This window comes from Odontomachus brunneus, unplaced genomic scaffold, assembly GCF_010583005.1.
Source record: "Odontomachus brunneus isolate Ranch 3 - 2012 unplaced genomic scaffold, Obru_v1 Obru_scaffold_037, whole genome shotgun sequence".
Taxonomy (NCBI): Eukaryota; Metazoa; Arthropoda; class Insecta; order Hymenoptera; family Formicidae; genus Odontomachus; species Odontomachus brunneus.
Window position 1 is genome coordinate 845606 of NW_022639487.1, and position 18802 is coordinate 864407.

At 48.0% G+C, this 18802-nt stretch overlaps 1 protein-coding gene across 2 annotated transcripts in view; it reads right to left on the minus strand.

Moving 5' to 3' along the window:
- The window catches only part of LOC116843973, a 282611-nt gene that overhangs the window by 4577 nt on the left and 259232 nt on the right, over positions 1 to 18802 (minus strand). The window lies entirely within an intron of this gene.

Here is an 18802-nt window from a genome sequence, read left to right on the forward strand (position 1 = left end):
GAGAGAGAGAGAGAGAGAGAGAGAGAGAGAGAGAGAGAAAGAGAGAAAGAAAGAGAGAGAAAGAGAAAGAGAAAGCGCGAAATCTGTCGTAATCGAAGATTCTTATCTTTATTGGCGAAATACCACGTATCTTTAGGAGCGAAAGGGCTGACGGGAATGAGGACATTCCATTCTCCGGCGGGATTGGGTCTCTCCGATTAAGGATCCGTCTAATCCTTCCAATCTGACTCCGCGTCCTGCTGGCCACTATTTCACCCCTTTCTCTGTCTTTCCACCACTCTTCCCTTACATACGTAAACGAGATGCTTACACTCGCAAATAAATGCAAATATGTGCTCAACGTGGGTTAGCTGCGAAACTATTTGCAACGGTTCTTCGTGTAACCAAGCGTTACCAAAGACTCCGTAATTAAATCAGACACTTAAAACGTAATCATCGTATGCAAATGAAACTAAAAATATATTCAAATAAAATTTCTGGACGTCGCGACATCGACGCGCCAGGGTAACAGCTGTCACAAATAATTTATAATGAACAGATAATAGATGCGACGGTCGGCTCGATTATATCGTTTTCATTATCGGGAAGTAGAAAAAACAAATTTGCAATAATTATTATTTAAAAAACAGGTCAGCGTTTATTGAAGCGCGCGAGAGCAAAAATCGTATGACATGTCGCGAATTTATGATCGTTTAAGAAATCAGTGAATACGCGAGCGGACTACTCCATATATATCCGCAAGGACATAATAGATATAAGAGAATTGTGTGGCACAACATGGTTGGTGGATTAAACGTAATCCCTTTTTATTGCTGGAAAATGCCGATGCGCCGTGCTACGTCCGAGCGATCGGTTTCGGAGCGGGGCAATCAAATAATTCGTTCGGGATCTCGCTGTTTCTATCGATTCGACGTAATTCTTTACGGTGAGTTCGAGCCTTTAATTCCACCTTATAGCGCGCGGCTAATCCCTGACACGAGTTGCGTACTTGCGCGACACTCACGAGCCAAGTACCATCCTACTGCTCTGGTCGTTTCGACGATTTGCATAACGCGAGAAATATTCGACAACGTCGGGGGCGCATGCGATAGGACCTAATTAAGCGGTTTCTTCCGGTTTCGCAACGATGAGAAATTTTGCGAGCGATCTTGGCGTCTTTCCACGCTTCCTTCTGCTGGAGGGGGTAAGTCAGAATGGTGGATGAAGAGGGTGGGGCGAATGGTGTGGGGAGCCACATTTTCCAGAGAGGGTAAGACGAGGGACTACGAGGGCTACGTGGTGGTAGTGATGGTGGTGGTGGTAGTCTAACGTTCGCAGGGGGAATACGAAGGGGGTTCGAAAGGAAAGGCGGGGTAACAAGATGGCCGCGGCAACCGGCGAAGTAGGGGAAGTAAGACATTTATCCGTAAACAAGGGGCTGCTCCCCGATGCGGCGTGTCCAACACAGCGAAAACTAACAGACGCGCGAATTTCTTCGGATTAAACATTCTTCTCGGTGCTCCCCGTGATCGCGGCTGTTTCAGCGTTGCGGCTTTAAGCAACTTCACGGCAATCTGCGTCCTTCAGCTCCGCGAGGACGTACGCTAGAACGCGATGCCTGTTCCCGAATGATTAGTTGGGTATTATCTGCCTAATACATAGGAAATCGCGGTATTAGTTGTTTGTAAGCTCATTTTGAAGCGTCCTGTAAGAGGCACCAACGCGGCGCATCCCAGATGTGAGTAACCCTGCGGTCGCCCACGCACACGCTTCTAAATTAACTCCCGGCTCTGTTCTGTTAATTAATCTCATTACGTTAATATCTCCGCGGGTCCGAAACTCGCGTCTTTCATATTGCGCGCGTGTCTGTCAACATGCGCGGTTTTCGTGCCCTGGATATCAGCGGATATATTTAGAAAGCCATTAGCTTCGTTCGGAACTCGCTTCCTGATTAAACAGTCGCGTTGTTGGTGATCAACTGAAACAACAAGACACGGTCTAAGGCGGAGCATTACGCACTTAACGTGATTCCCGATGGGGACTTGGGGTGATTCGCGCCAAAGTTGCGATTCGTTCACTTGCTCGATCACGATCGAGTAATTTTTTGCGCAACGGCAAAATGTATCACGTATGGTGAGTATGTAAATGCGAGCAAGAAGATTGCCGTTCGATCACAAAACGCGCGATTCTCGAGGAATCGATGCGTGCGAGTTATGCCGATTATTGCCAGCACATTATCTACGTCAGCTTACACCAAATTTTGGTTAATAACTACCGGTACGGTAATCCTTTATTATGGAGCGGCAGAATCGCATTAGCATAAAAACGTAATTATGCCGGCGCGTCGGAGCGCGCTATTCGTAATATTCCGTAATACGGCGGTTCGTACAGCCGAACGCCTCCCGATAATTTCGTCTCAGTCGTGCGTGCAGAAGTTACAGCCTATCTACCACGGTGGATGGTGAGGCCCGTGAGCCTCTCATACTTTGTGTCTGGATGTCGCACAGACACGGACGTCCGTCAGTGACACGTCGGTGCGTTTCGATCTTTTTCTTTTCTCTCCTCTTTACTTTTTGTTTCTAAACGACAGGTATCATGCCGCGTCACGCGCGGCAACGAGAAAAACGAGCGTCCACGGTGCGCGATCGTGTGTCTGACATTCGTCCCTCTCGCTCCTCTCTTCGGAATCGCGAGACGGACGTCAGATTTTCGCGGCTGTTCCGCACGCAGACGCTCCGCGTAACTCTCGATTTGTCATCTTTAACGCGTCTCACGACCCCACGTCTTCCGGGAGGAAGCGAAAGCCCTCCTTTCACACGCGGTTGTACCTGCCTACGTGCTTGAACGAGCAGTATGACGCTGCGGTGAGAAAGCACGCGACCTTCTTTTTCTTGCTAGGGCTGCGAGATCGCGAGGAGGCGCGGAGAGTGGAGCGAGCGGTATGATCGATCCGCCGGTAACACGCCAGCCGGTACTCGGGCGGAAAATAGCGTTCGGTGGATGTTGACTACGGCCGCTCTACCCTTCGACAACTCGAACGAGAATGCCCGGTTGGATGTACATAGCTTTACAGGAAGTCACTCTGTACCTTCGTTGAATGACCAGTAACACACGTGGCCGCCGTGACATGCCCGTGTGTGAGTGTGAATGTGAGTGTGGTCGTGCGGCCCCGTGTGTAAGGTTCCGCGCGCGCACCCACACACGAGTCCGCGCGCGTTTTTGTGTGCGTGCGTACACGCGGTTACGCGCTCGTATTGGTACTTACGTACACAGGTATAAACGTGGGCGCGCGCGCGCGCGCGCGGGGCAGACGGGACACAGAGGGTGGTAGCTGCCCGGACAGAGAAATGAGAATAGTGTCGGTCTACGAGCTGAGTGGAGTTGGTGAGCAAATTGCTCAAAGTAATTAATCGCTTTTGCCGGGTTGGCTTGCCACGCTGCCGGCTGAAGCTCATCCGAGGGGTGGCACCAGGTACCCCAGGAAAAGCTATCGAGGGACTCGCTTAAAATGGCCGACTTAGCGTCTAGCGTCGGCGAAATTCCCGGGTGACAATAACTGAAGCCCGTATGTGCGTGTGTGTATGTACATGTGTGTGTGTGTGTGTGTGTATGTGTGTATGCACACATGCATGTATGCATGTGCACATATTGAGATCAGTTTGCTCTTAAAGTAAGAAAGTCGTCTTGATGGCTCGACGATAGCAAATTTGTCGATTGTTTATTTTTTAAACCACTCGCGGTTGAATTTTGTTTCGCGTCTTTGTAATGATAAGAAAGAAAATAAAGCCAGATCCGCGATCTAACATCTTTGTTAGATCTTTGTATTAATATTATTAATTGTATTAATATAAGTATTATAAGTAGTATTATTAATATAAGTAGTATTATTATAAGTATTAATAGTATTTTACATAAGTATTAATATGTGTATGTATGGAGTATCCTTTAATTCAGGGAGAAAGGGATAGAAAAGAGAGAAAGAGGGAGAGAGAGGGAGAAAAGCTGGTTATTTTGGTATTTAGAAAGTATTATACGTGTGTAGTAAAGTATGCTAATAGTACGGACGGGTTTGTTAGAAATGTTACAAATCGGTTTAGTATCGGACATGTAAAGTTTGAAGTACTCGTTATCCTCTTTCGTATGCCGTGCAACTTTTCGATACATCATCGCTGGATTTGAACGTAGCTTGTCGTTTCGCTCCGCTCATGCAGCACTAATTTGTTGCAGATCAATCTTGTCGTACGCTTTTTGCACGTCTGAAACATTTATCGCATACAAAAGTGTATCGATAAGTCATTCTAATTTATAAAGTGCTCGTGTCGAAATCGCGTAAATGTAATCGTACGAATGATATCTTGCGAATTATTTCCTGAATGAGCAGGTAATTTACGAGGTTACACTAGTGTGCGAAATATTCGGTCAATAAGCTTTATGTTTACTATTAGCGTGGCATATAATGAACCTACGGAGGTCGCTCCTGTACATAATTGCTGAAGCACTTATGCGGGCGGAACTGGTGACTTTTCGCGACAAATGTTACTCGTCGGCGCAATAGCTTGGCCAATTTCCTCTTTGCAAAATATCTCGCTCCCCTTTCTCTCGCGTACATCGAACGAAAATTACGCGATAATGGAACGCGCGGCTTTTACATCCGCAACGGGAATTCAAGAAGATATAAAGAACTAATTAATCGCGTAATAATTATTATTAAACGCGTCATCGTTAATATTGTGGATACTAGTGTCTTGAAATATTAACACACATAATCGTGATTCTGAAAAATTAATAGCTGCAATAAGAAAATTCTTCTCGAGCAGAGCTCGCTTCATTTCTAATTCACATTTGAAAGTTTTGCTGATCAGGAAGATGCAAATAAACATCGTTATTCGACATCAGCGACAGCGGAGCAGTAGAATTATCAATCGTTATTTTTGCCGTCGTTTCGCTAAAAATAAGCGATAAAATGGGCAAGCGTGATGTCTTGAAAGTAGGTGAAACGTCATTCGGGCGTGCGGTTTGAATTCAGCTGGGCACGGGAACGTAGCAATTTGGAAAATTAGCTTTCGTCCCCGGTGACTTTCGGTAGATCGTGACGTACCTTCGCTTGGAGACGTCGTGTCTCGCGAGATCCTACCGCAGGCATCGCGTGTATATCGCGGTGGTTTCGCGGAAACTGCAGCAGAACGGACGCATGCGCGCTGATCGTAGCCCTCTGGTCACAAGGGGTGATACAGGGGTGGCCGGACGAAAGGCACGAAAGAGTGAGGGGCGGGAAGACAAGGACGACTAAGACAGACTGTGAGGAGAGCGCGAGCGGAGGACGAAGAGGTTGGTCTCAACAACGACGCGAAGTAGATGCAGCGCGCGAGGGAGATCGTGCGGCGAGAACAATCGGCTCACGGTGGAAACGAAGAACGAGGAGCAAGATCCGGCGTAATGAGAATCTAAACTAAGTCCTGCGCACACGAACGACGTGATCGGCCAAGAAATAAATATCTTAGGAAGAAAAAGAAGAAGAAACGAACGTATAACGTCTGAAAGAAACAAAGACACGAATAAAAGTGGATCTCCGAACGATAAAGTTGAGAGATGAAAATAAATAAGGAAAATAAAAATTAAAAGAATAAAAATTGGCCGGGTAGGTAGTTTCAGATAGGGGATGATTGAAGGCAACACATTCGTGCATACAAAAGCGGAAGGATCTCTTAAAAGAAACAAACGAAAAATCCGCTCGAGTAGGTCACACGTTGAAAAGAAAGAAAGCGGACAATAGGATCAGCGGAACAAGGAGCGTATAAGCGTACGATGATAAGGGAAGGCGAACGTGTATGAAAAATGCGCGGATGAAGGGATCAAGGGCATATCTCTCGGCTCCGACGTAACGAAGTGGGCGAACGAGTCGGTCGAGTTTTCAGCGCGCTCGGCGAGGAGAGGGCAGAGGGGTCGGATAAGAAGATGATGAAGAAGAGGGTGAGAGTCGAGCGGCGACTTTCTACCTCCAACCGGCAAGGCAACCGAAGCCGACTACCACCATCTAGCAGCGCCTAGAAAAGGGGGTGGGTGCTTTCATCCGCGGAACTGGGCGCGACTAACCTCTATCGATCGTAAGAAGACTTCCACACCTACGGGCCTCACACTTCCTCGCGTTGCGTCCTATACTGGGTGGATCGCGTATAAATAAATAAACCGGCCGAGAGGCACCTGAGAGCGGCTGGCTGCCCATCCGCGTGATTGCACGCAGCGTACCATTACTCATGCCACCTCATAGCTTCCCGGTTGATTTCGCAGCTCGCAAGTTCTTCTCGTGTCCGATAGGTTACTCAACTCGCACGTTTATAATGAAAACCGAACGCAAATTAGATTTGCGCGTCGATCAGTGGAACTAATATCGCGCGACATTGCTGCGCGAACAGTCGTGTACTACAAATAAAAAGATGTTGCCTTTTAACAAAATTTAGAACACCCCCTCGACGCGCGCTTGCAATCGTCTGGCGCATAAAAGATTTATAATGGAATTTCCGCGTAGAATCGAGTGATAGGAATCTTATCTTTCAATCCCAGTTAATTATAACGCGTATAATTCGTCTTCCTCTCTCATAAAAAAGATGCATTAAGCACAAAATGTGGTTAATGTATAGAATAGACTTTATCGTGTACATGTCAGGGTTGTTTGTATCTTACATTATTTACGATGGTACCGGCCGATCGATCGACCGACTTAAGATCTCAGAAAAAACGACGCGTAGTTCTCTCCGAGTATAATTATTTAAACAGTTTATTGTGCTAACAAGTGGTCGATTATTCTTTTATGAGCGCAACCTGTCCCGTTTCTGCAAAGTAGCCCGCGCTATTAATTACGACGCTGCACGTAGGTCCGCGACGGTGGTGTGCACGTAGCTACATAAAACCGGCTGAAACGTTCTTAAATCACTTTGTGCGGGCACGTCGCGTCGCGACGACGACGACGACGACGACGACTCGTGCCCTCGGCGCGTCCGCTTCGCTAGCGTTCTCCGCCACATTTAAATCCCTTTATCTTGGGCCACCCGTTGCATCCGCCAGATTCAAAGGTCGGTTTTGCAGGACCGTGGCTTCGTAAGAAGCGCAGCTTCGTCGTGCTGGTTCACGACATAAGAACATCGGCGGTGGTGGCGGTGGTAGTAGTGATGGTGGTGGTGGTGGTGGCGGCGGCGTCGGCGTTGGTGGTGGTGGTGCAAAGGGGTTACCCCGGGGGTGAGAAGAGCGGCGGCAGGAGAGGGTGACGAGGGTTGAGACGGGAAACTAAGTTGTATTGATCCTAGGCTGCAGGGGTGGAAAACCAGGCAGGGTTAGTACGTGTTCTTAATCGCCAAGTGACCGCCCTCTCTCTCTCTCTTTCCCTCTCTTCTTCCTATCTCCCTCACCGCCCATCTCTCTCTCTCTCTCTCTTTCTCTCTCTCACGCTCTCTCTTCCTCTTCTCCTCTTCCTCCTCTGCCTCCTTCGCCTCTTCCTGTTTCTCCACCTTCCACCCGCTCTCGTTCCCAACCACCCTCTTTCCCTTCGGCCGTCGCCACATCCGACCAGCTAAAGGGGCCTCTCTTCTCGCCCTCGAGAATCGTGCATCCTCTTACCCCCTCACGGAATCGCCGACGCCATTTGGCCGAGGGATTGTTCCAGGATTAGGTAAGGAATCGCGGTATTGTCCGCCGTTCTGTCGTACGGGGTTATTGCGCGGAACGACGTATCGCATCTTAAATTGCTCGTAGATAGAGGCAGGTTTATGATTCACCAAGTAGCGATGTTTGTGTTTTTCCTATTTTATAACTTTGTTTAGTTCAACACGGGGACATTAAAGAGAAAAGGGGGAGGAGAGAGAGAGAAAAAGAGAGAGAGAAAAAGAGAGTTACGTAGACGAATAAGCGAATAAGCGGAATGCTGTCTCAGTTAGATTGCGTAATTTATTTCGTGCGATTAAAAAGATGTGCAATACCGATAACAACCGCGGGCGATAAGTAACGATTATTTCAATCCGTTCGTGTTGGCGTGGCGCAGATGAAAATAAAACGAAATGCAATTTATTTCCATTCCCGATGATGATATTACATCTTTATTTATGGCACGTCCCGCCGTATTTATATATGATAAGATAATATTAGTTACTTTATTATTACCCTGTGCCCTATAATGGCCACGGTTTTTTTTATATATAATTTTTTATGCGACTTTTTTTTTCAACGCCTGTCTCCGGCCTCACCCTCGGCCACAGACAGTTTTTTTTTTAACACTTCCTACGCTTTCTTTTATAGGCGCGTCTAACCATAGACTGCGGCCTTGAAACGACTGCGAGCTACAATAGCGGCAGCCTCGAATTAATTAACAGTTCCTAGGCAAGTTTAATAGCGAGTTTAACCGAACTTTTAGACAATCGTTTTAGATTGGCTCGTTGTTTTCCGCGTTATTGCTGTGACATATACGAGAGAGGGGGGATGGACGTTCTCGTACGAAGTTCGAATTAAACTATCACGCGTTGCTTCTCGACGGCGGAGCGTTAAATGCGAGCTTACATCTGCGAGCCAGAAATTCCAGTTTATCTTCTGAATTCCTGACCGAACACTTTTCGCACAATATCCTCCTCGGCTCGCGTCCTCACCGCAACGTTTAACGTTAGATGTAGCTGTTTAAATTCAATCCTTTTATCTTCAATCGTACGCACCTCATATCGCATATGCATGCAATAAAATTTAACACGCGGGTAAAGCGGGATTAAGATAGCGTTAAATGACCTTGCACGCTTTTTTTTTATGCTAGCGTTTCGCGTTAAACGGCAACATTGCCGTGCGTATTGATTATCTAGCGACTTACGGGACTCCATCATGATGTTGAGTGAAATAACTATACGTTGAGTGAAATAACGCTATAGTCACGCTGTCGTGTCCGATAGCTTTCTTGCAGAGATTGTTTATAGCAGAATATTTCGTAAAACGTTTCGATTTTGAGTGCCACCGTACCGGTTTCGTTCCGAGCGATATCCGATTTCGCACGAAGAAAAGCGTGATAGGTGGTTTGAGAGGCTGACAGGCCGTGTCAGTCGGCATATTATGTCGCTTAAAATTCAAAACGGTGAAAGACACGCGGAGAGATGTCGGCATTAATTGGATTCTACCGAAACCGACGCGTTACCGTCGCGCTGACTGGATGGGAAGGATGATGTGAAGGGGTGAAAATGCGATTAACGAGTACACTCGGCCGTTGTACCGCGATTTGACGTACCATCTTGCATGGCAAATAAACTTCCGTATTTGCGAAGCGCCGATAAACGATCGTGATGGTATTTTCAATCGCACTCATTTCGTTTATCACGGCGCACCGTGAATACCATTCTACGACTATTCTTCGACGACCTTCCTTCGAGCTATAGCCGGATACTTGATAACTTTAAAAAAGAGAAATGCTAGTAAAAAATAGTGCACGTAGCTTTTGTCGCGAGATGAGATTTTCCCGGATCCGTCTTGAACCGGTTTTCCAAGAAGAATCTGTCCCACGACCTTTGACTTCTTCTGAAACATTCCCCTCTCGATGAGAGGAGTTATCCCGCTTCGAAATCCGGATCTTACGGTCCAGGAGCTTGGTCGCCTGGCAATGCTTCGTGGGATTTCAACTTTGAATACGTAAAATCATCTTGGCTGTTTTCACCATATCAACCGGTATTTCGCTTCACATTGTGTGTTAACACACACACACACACACACACACATTTAACATTGCCTTTACGCGTAGCTTCCTCATGCAAATTAAGTGTGTGAATAAACAGACGATTCTCCCGTAATAATAATAAATAATAAAACTAAGAGTAAAATATATTTTGTATCAATTTATATCGAACTTTAACAGTCGTATGTTTTTCTAATTAGAATATTCGCACGGTCTCCGGCGAAACTGAGCTTTTCTCGTGTAATGCAACGCAGCTTGCACACAGTTGATTTTGCCCAATCGTCCAATCGCTACGGGGATCCTGCGCGAGCGGACTTGCAACATTTTCACAACGCAAATTAAGTTAGTAATCGCGCGTAGTAATCGCGGCCGCTACGCATTCGAAGTGATCGATATCAATCGCTCGGGAGGGGAGAGGGGTGGTTATCGAGTAAAACTCGCCGCCATCCGGACCGAACCGTGCTCGGTGCTGCGTTACAGCCACGTTGATCGCATAATTTCTCGCGGTGCAACGGTAATATTTCCGGCTTGTCTCATTGCGTGGCCGCGGCGTAGTCCGGCCGCAAACAAACCCCGAAACAACAATTGATTCCGGCGAACACGTCGCGTCGCGCACCGTGTGCAAAACACCGAACAACGGGTTTTCTTGCTCGCCATTGGACAGGGGGCAGGGCCGCGCCAGCCCGGAAATTTACGGGATTGTATCCGCGCGAGTACCTTTTTGCCCGCCAACGACACGACTTTGCTTCGCCGTTAATTACGCGCTGATAAGTTCCCGACCTACGGCGAAAGGGCGGGAGGGACAGAGCGAGAGACAGAAAGAGAGAGAGAGAGGAAGCCGGCAAGAGCCGGACGAGGGAGCTACACCCTCGAATTTTTTTGCCCGCGCACTGTACTTCCGATACGCGCGAGAAATGTTCAATCGCGCAAATCAAGACGTACGCCCGTTTATTCCGCACGGACACGTCATCTCGTCTCTGCTATCGAGATTTATCCGTCGCGCTCCAGCGAAGGTTTTCACATTCCTGGAGGAATTCCCCTCGTCCTCCATTCTTTCATTCCGATTTGGCTCGAGATATTAATTCACAGTTTGGAACGCGTTTAGTCGCGATCGATAAAAGTGATATTTGCAATTATATTAAATTGCGGGTTACCGAACATACATCAGGCGGTATTTTTTACGATTTTATCAAGTTGTTTTCCAAAGACCGACGGCATGTTGTTTCGTAATTATCGGGCGCTTGGGCGCCGTTTAGCAGTTCAATCGGCTATTTGCAGTGCGAATAGTCGTCGGATCCTCGGAAAATCTCATTTCTCCCGCCGAATGTCGGGCGAATCTTAATCGGCCGCCGGAAATACGCTGCGAGATGTATAATACTCGGTAGGAAATGACGTCATCACTCAGTGCAATGTTAGAGAGGGTTAGAGAGAGAGAGAGAGAGAGGCGTGTAGTGAGAGCACGAGACGATGGTCGTGGAAGCTGTGTACGAGACGTGCCAGATAGAGCGGGTGAGAGAGAGAAAGAGAGAGAGACAGAGAGAGAGAGGGAGAGAGAGGGAGACAGAGGAGAGAGAGAAGGGGGATTTTCGCGAAATCCTGGCAGGTAGCGTCGGCTGAGTTATGCTCGTATTTCCCGTCAACACATCCGATGATGTCTACGGTAATGTAACCGAAATGTATGAACGTTTCGTGCTGCCACATTTGCACGGGGTAAACCTCCACCGTTGCGATCAGCCTCGGCGAGTACGTGTGTGCGTGAAACCACGCAAGAGGCATTGGGAAACCGCGTGGAAGTCGGCCACCGATCGTAAAGATGACGAAAGGATGCGATCTATCTCGCTGGGATAGTTACATAGCCGCACGTAGTACGCAGAATTACGGGTTGCAAAATGACACGTCGAATAGGTGGTAGCTGAACATATAATTCGACGCAAAAATTCTATATAATAAAAAAATAAATTCCGAAGGGATAAAGTGGCTCTCTCGTGAACATTGGTCGTGTTCGCTTTGAACACCCTCGAAATATTGCATCAATGTGCATTAATGTATCAATGGCGCTATTTGAAATTTATTTGCTTTGTGAATTATACGAATAGTATATGGATAAGTAATAAAATACTAATTAAATTTCGATAATAGTAATTAGATTTATCGGAGCGTTTTGGAAATGTGCGCTTCTTAAAACGGAGAATTTGCTGTTGCAGTGCTCGCGAAGCGGTTGGCCGACAGGTTCGTCACTTTCGCGGCGAGATGCATCGCGATGATCTTTTTTCGATGCATTCCTCACGGCCGATGGCCGATCGATCGTATCTCGCCGGCGATTCACTTTCTCCGGAAAATAAACGCCGAACGTACGGTGCGCACGAGAGGGTGAAGAAGGGCGAACCGGGCGGTCAGTTCGATTCTCTTTCAGCCCCACCACCACTGGCTTTGCCGCGGAACAGCCGCATGCGCCGTAAAAAAGCACGGCCGCTACGAGTTTCGTTTCACTCTTCGGGGTTCGTCTACCCGTTGCCCGATAAAAAAGCTCCGTTGCGCGGCTCTCGTCCCTCGCGAGCATACCGTTCGCTCGTGGCCCGCGTCTTCATCGTTGTTATCGTCGTTCTCGTCGTCGTTGTTGCTGTCGTCATCATCGTCGTCGTCGTCGTAGTAGTCGTTGTCGTTGTCGTTGTTGTCGTAGTTGTCGTTGTCGCGCAAACGCCTCGTTGACATCGTGCGATCTTCGTCGCGTATCGTTTCGCAGCGAGTGAGAGAGGGTTGAGGGGGAGAGACGAGTGCGGCTTCGTTCCGACGGGGACGCGTTGTGAAGAAAGAAATACGTGCGTCCACATGGCGGTGGACGGATGCGGACACGGGGATGGGGTGAGCGGGGGGGTAGCGCGGAAGGGAGGAGGGTGGTGGTGAGTGTTAAGAAGGCGAAAATCCGGTGGATGCTGCGAGCGGCGTCTTTCCTTCCACCCGCCATCTACGTGCATCCCCCGCGATCGTCGTGGCCGACGTCCATGGTGGCCTCCGCAGCACGTCGGCGATAAGGGTTGTTTCTCGGTGGAGAACCGTGGGGTGAGAACGACGTACAGACCACGCCTCTTGTCTAAGGTTACCCCCACCGTTGCGAACTCTCGCCTCTCTCCCCCTGCCACCCCCTGCACAGTCTCTATGCTCGATGCCGCACGGGGAACCTAAGATTTTTCCACTTGGCACCCCCGCCACCCTCCGCTTTCCCACGTTTATACCACCCTCGCCGCCACCACCGCCACCGCCGCCGCCGCCGCCGCTGCCGTCGTCGTCGTCGTCGTTTACCCTCTTCGCTTCTTCCCCCTCTCCCTCTCTTTCTCTCTGTAGCTCGGTCACCCCGCCCGCTCCCTCCACTGTAGGAGAGTTGCCCCCCTTCTTCTATTGATCCGGCACTAAGGCGGTTTCTTGCGCCCCCGGAGAGACCGCTACACGGATCTCGCAACGCCGCCCGAAAGCTTCTCCCCGTGACTTCTTTTTCTCTTTTGCCCCTACTACTTCGCGTCGCGTAACCTTGAATGTTCCCTCCGCCGGCGCTTTTTTGCACGTCTCTCCTCGTCTTTTAGCACGTTGCCAGCAGCTTCCGAGCTTTGCATGCACGATGCGGTACGCGTATACGGGCGTTTCTTACATGAAAGGAAACGAGCGCTTCTACATGTTCAGCTCGAGACATTTCGCGTAGTAGCAATGTCGACGAAAATATTTTGCAATTACGTGCGCGGATTTTCGCAAGAAACCGATGCGAATTTTTCCAATTAACGTTTAACAACCTGACTCTCGTATTGCTCACTCATTTTGCACAGAGCGAGTGCTCTCATGCGAATGTCGCGGAAATTTGCAACGCGTCCTCGAAATAAAATCAATAGAAATTGGAAGAATTCGAATTGGTTGAGAAATCTATGCGCAAGATTGCGCCCATTTCATGATTTTGAAGTCGAGTCACTAATTATTTCGCTTCGTTCTATATTAACCTCGCGATTTTCCATAATTTCTCTCAGCGAGCGCTCTCTCTCTCTCTCTCTCTCTCTCTCTCTCTCTTTTCCCCTTCCTCTCTTCGGACTGTCGACATTTCAGAATAGATCGCTATAAGATCGCAACGATTACGTAGGATGTTTCATGGTAGTTCCATAGGTATACGCGTATATAATATAACACGGTCTATGTTCTATGGTGAATGAGCATGGGAGAAGGAGGCGGTGGGTCGCGCGAGGGACGGCAGGGGAGGAAAGCGGGCTTGAGCGGTGCTTTAGCCGGGGGCTGTTAAACACGGCGGGTCTTATCGGTAAAACTGTTCTGTACAGGACTACCACGTCCAGCCATTGGCCGCGGGAGTATCTCTGGCCTTATACTCGTTGTCTGCTAGGTATGCATGCAAGGTACATTACGCGACGTTAATGCCCGCGCGCTAAAATCGTTCGCAGGAAGCGAAGACTCGCTGAAATCCTGTAAACCCTGTCGAGACGTTGCTTAAGCTGTCACGCTCGCTCGCATCGAGGTCAGACACTCTGGCCTTTGGTCGTGCGAGCATCGGCTAGCGCGGAATAGCTCGCTCAAACGTGTGGTTCTGTCTGTGTGCACATGCGTATGCGCGAACGCGTGGGTGAATTATCGCGGAATCGGGGAGATTTTTAATCGGACGTGTGTTACTCTCTTAGCCATACCGCATTATCTTACGTAATTAAAGCAACAAAGGTAGATTTGGCTTCATACATGTGCATGGACGTTGCACTGTATTCGTAAATTTATGTTTTCTAGTATTGACCTTATGTGTCCTGGTATTCTTCTTTTTATTGAGAACTGCTCGGATGAGAGAATGAACGCAGTGGAAGCCAGAATGTAGGATGTCTTGAGCGAAATGAATTTGTCCCTGAATTACTTCGACTCGGCATTGTCAGGAATCGGTTATCTGCTCGATGCTCGTGCGCTCGACTTTTCGTGCGTTTGAAGGAAATGCTCGATTGTGGGAGACATCCTTCAGTGAAGAAACTTCAACAAGTTTCCTAGGAATTGTTTCAGTTCGCGCAATTGTCCACGGCGTACAATCAGCCATTCGACGCTTTCCTTATCTGACGTTGATTGTGATTGAATTTCCTCGCGCTTACCACGAACATGCATTTGAGATTCGCGATCAAGCGGATCAATTGTTGGATTTAGTCTCAACATATCTTCTCATTGCAATTTCTGCACAACATTCTTCATCTCAACAATTTTGTTTGAACGAACTTTTACTTCGCGACTTCAATATATACGAGAATATATACAATATATATTCAATATATTCAATATATATTCAATATATACACACCGTTGTAAAGATTGAAAAGTGAAGGTTCAGCATTTGTCAATGGCTGTTCGACGTCCGGTGATTTCGCGAGACTTTTTGTCGTACGTACACAAATAGCAAATGTTTCCTTTACGAAATCACTCGTTTTATTCATCAATGGCAGATTGCTGAACCTTCGCGACGTTCGGGCGTAGCGAAGCCGAACTCTTATCCCCTCACCTACCGGTGCGTATCGAGGCAATGCGCGGACGAAGCGAATAGCGCGAGTGCAAGCAAACGAGCGAGTACATAGGCAGGATCACTTATAAGCCCGGGGCTTGTATATATGTATTCCTGTGGGTAGCCTTTCTCGGCATTAGGTAGCCTGGCTAAGGCCTTAGAGGTCTCCTGGCAACCAAGCCTATCAAACTATCTTACGGTCTAACCCTTACCAGCCCTTCCCCGAAGCCTTCCTCAACCCCCCGGAATCTCACTTCGAGCCCTTAACGACCGACCCCACGAGAGACACGGCGAAATTGAGAAAATTATCCTGCCCCACGTTATGCGGAGACGATGACCGCGGGGTTCTCTCGGCACCCCTCTCTCCTCTTCCTCCTCCACTTCCTCTTTCTCCTCTCCCCGCGGTCCCTCTGTCACGGCCCGACACATAGGCAAGAGCTTATAGCGACGAGCAAGAAGTCCTGCGGGATCGTCGGGGAAACTAAATGGCCGGCGAGCCGGCTGCCATCTTAGTCGCGAATTAAGGAAAGGGTGGCTCTCTCGACCCTCGCGAATAGACACAACCCCGTAGTGCGTAGTGCGAGGGGGTTGCCGATGTAATTTGCATCGAGCGGCACGACGCGGCGTCCATTTTTGCACGCGCTTCTGTATCGCCAGTTTTTACGTTTGATGTCGTTAAGATGAGCAATAACGATTAATTTGAGAGACTGAGTGAACTAATGATTAGGACTAATTAGATCGCGATATTCGCGTTATCATGCGACGTTGACGGAAGATGTACCGAGCTGTCGTTTCAAAAAGCATCGCTACTTCGTCGCTGGTTTATCAGCGACCTATATATGTGACTCTGCGCAAATTCGGAGTGCACGCTGAGCTCGAAATAGAGTCTACCGCAATCGATAAGCGTTAAAGAGCATTAAAGGGGTGGAGAGACTGGTCGTTATTTTCCGAAAATCCAGAGAGACGACCAAGCCGCACGGTCTGTGGCGTTTGATGATTCCCGAACGATCGCATTGATCAACGATCGTATCTCGACGATCTGTCTATGTCATGAAATTTTGAAATAACTAGACGAAAACTGGTTTCAAGACCGAAATAAGTAATACAGGAGGAATGGATGATTTTGTAAACACTCAGTGATTTTTACACTTGAACGAAGAATATGTATTGAAGAATATGTACCGCTGTCCATGTATGTACAGAGTTAAAACTCTTTTTTGCTCATTTAGAATGCCAAAAATCGCGACTGTCTATTCGTTTCAAGCGCAAGACACGCTCAAGCGGCAGACGAAAATTTCTTAAGGCTAAGGCAGAGAACGAGACATAAGCGTCGTAGTCGTAGACGTAAAGTAAGGCAAAGAAAAACGTAAACGTAAGTCATGAAAGGTTATTAGCCTTACGTTCACGTTTTTCTCAGCCTTACTTTACGTCCACGACTACGACGCTTACGTCTCGTTCTCTGCCTTAGTCCTTACTCGCAAAACGTCGAACTTGCGGAGGCGGAAGCCGCGGCGAGTTCCGAAATTACCGGCTATTTATCCCCGCAGGCCAAAGTTTCTCCCGTACTCAATGATCGTAGTGTTTTCGCGCGCACAATGAGAACGTAGTCGTTAACTCGGCCGGTGCACTCGTTTCGCGGCGCTCGTGTGGGCGAGCGAGTGTGGGCCGTGAGCACGAGTGCGAGCTGATCGTGGGGGGACGTCGAGGACCAAAGGGTCGGTCTGTCGTCATTCTAGTACGGTTACAGCGGGCGCGGAGCTTGACAGAAGTTGTAAACTTTATGGTAAACCGTGGCGGCGACGCCGGCCACGGCCGGTAAATGGGGAAGGTGCCGCACCGTGCAGCACCGTGTGCTTAATCCAATCCGGAGTTTGTTCTTTCGACGATCGACGTAATCACCGGCCGCACGTAGTTTCCAACCTGGTCTGACCTCCCTCTCTCCCCCCTCTTCCGTCCTTCCTCCTTCCTCCCCCGGCAGCCCCTTCCGACCGACCGACCGACCGACCGACCTAACACTTCGCTCTAAGGTCCCACCTCCGGCGTATGTACCTCGTTTACGAGTGTTTGTCGATGCTCCAGCTCCGGGATCATCGAGGTGGTAATGGACGTTTGCGCGTGCTGTTTCTCGAAAAACATAGATGACTCGGCAACCTACTCAGCTACCGAGTGCCGCGTCCGTGTCTCGGGACGCGAAAGGGGTGAGGAAAGAGCTTCGCGGTTTTCTTTTTTTTTCCGACAATTCGCGACCGTGAGGCGAACTCCTTCTCTCGCTCTCTCTCTCTCTCTGTCTCTCTCGAAACGGTAACTAGCTCATACCGCGAAGTCCGAGACCGCGACGTGCCGCGGTTTTTCGAGCACGCGGTTATTGGTTCCAGGTTTATCGGTACTTCTCGCACTAGATGACCGTGCTATTTTCTCGCCGATAATTAGAACGTCGTTCGATTCGTGATGGGTCAGCTTTGAATACTTCTGAAGGGAAGCTTAATTGCTAGGTGGGTGGCTGGTAACCCTTAATGCCTACGGAATTATCGGATATCAGATGTCGGGCGACACGCTGTGCCAATTGACCTCGAAGCGATCTGTCTCTGTGTTATGCGAGAATACGAGAGCTCCGTTTGTTCCTCACTCTCGTGCATTTTTCCTTTTTATCTTTTAAATTCCTTGGAGTTAAATTTCACTCGAGAAGTAGAGTGACCATCAAGTTACTTGAATTCGAGTGATTTTTCATTCGTGTGGAGCAGATTCTCCACTCCGTCTCGTCGAGTGAATATTTCCACACGAAATTGGACAGTGAGTTTGATGTGCCTCCGTCATAGGAACAGATTCAGCATAATTGATTGAAAGAGTTGTTTGTATGAAGTCGGAATCCACTTTATGTTGAAAGAGAAAAAAACGTAAAAAATAAAGAATATTTATTTTCCTAGGTATTAATAATATATTTATTTGTACCAATCAAAAATATTTTTCAAATAAAGAAATATACATTTTCTTCAGATCTTAGTTTTCCATAAAAGCAATTGTTTATTCTATTTAAATAAAAGAATTTACATTTCATATGTTATTAATACCCATCGAATAAATATCTTCAATTTTTTTGACATTTCTCTCTCTCAGTGTAAGATTTAATCACTCTTGCAATCTCGAGTGGCAGTATTTTCATTAATGCTACCTCTTTTCACCCGCTTTAAATGCGATTCCATTCCAAGAAATTCATTCTCTCTTATCTGTTATTTTGTCAACATGTTAAATATGTTTCACCAACGATCGGTCTCATCAAGGTTTCATCGTTTCGATCAATAGTTTCGTCGGCAAACTTTGGCACCAGTTAAATCCCGCGTTTCTCTAACAGGTTTAGACGTAGAAAAAGGACGCACGCGCGATCGTTTAAGCCGCGATTAACTGACATTGGCGAAACTGAGTTGTAATTCGTCTCAGTGTCGAAGGCCCGAGGTGGATCGCGTTTCTGGTGTAGTTCCAGGGACTCTTCGCGGATCTACAGGGAATCCATTTATGTATAGCGACAGTCTACCTCCGTTCGGGGTGTTTCGCCCGGGACGCGATTAATTATGGGGCTCCTTTTGGGGCTGCGAAGCTCGAAGCTTTGAGCTCAGTCGGGA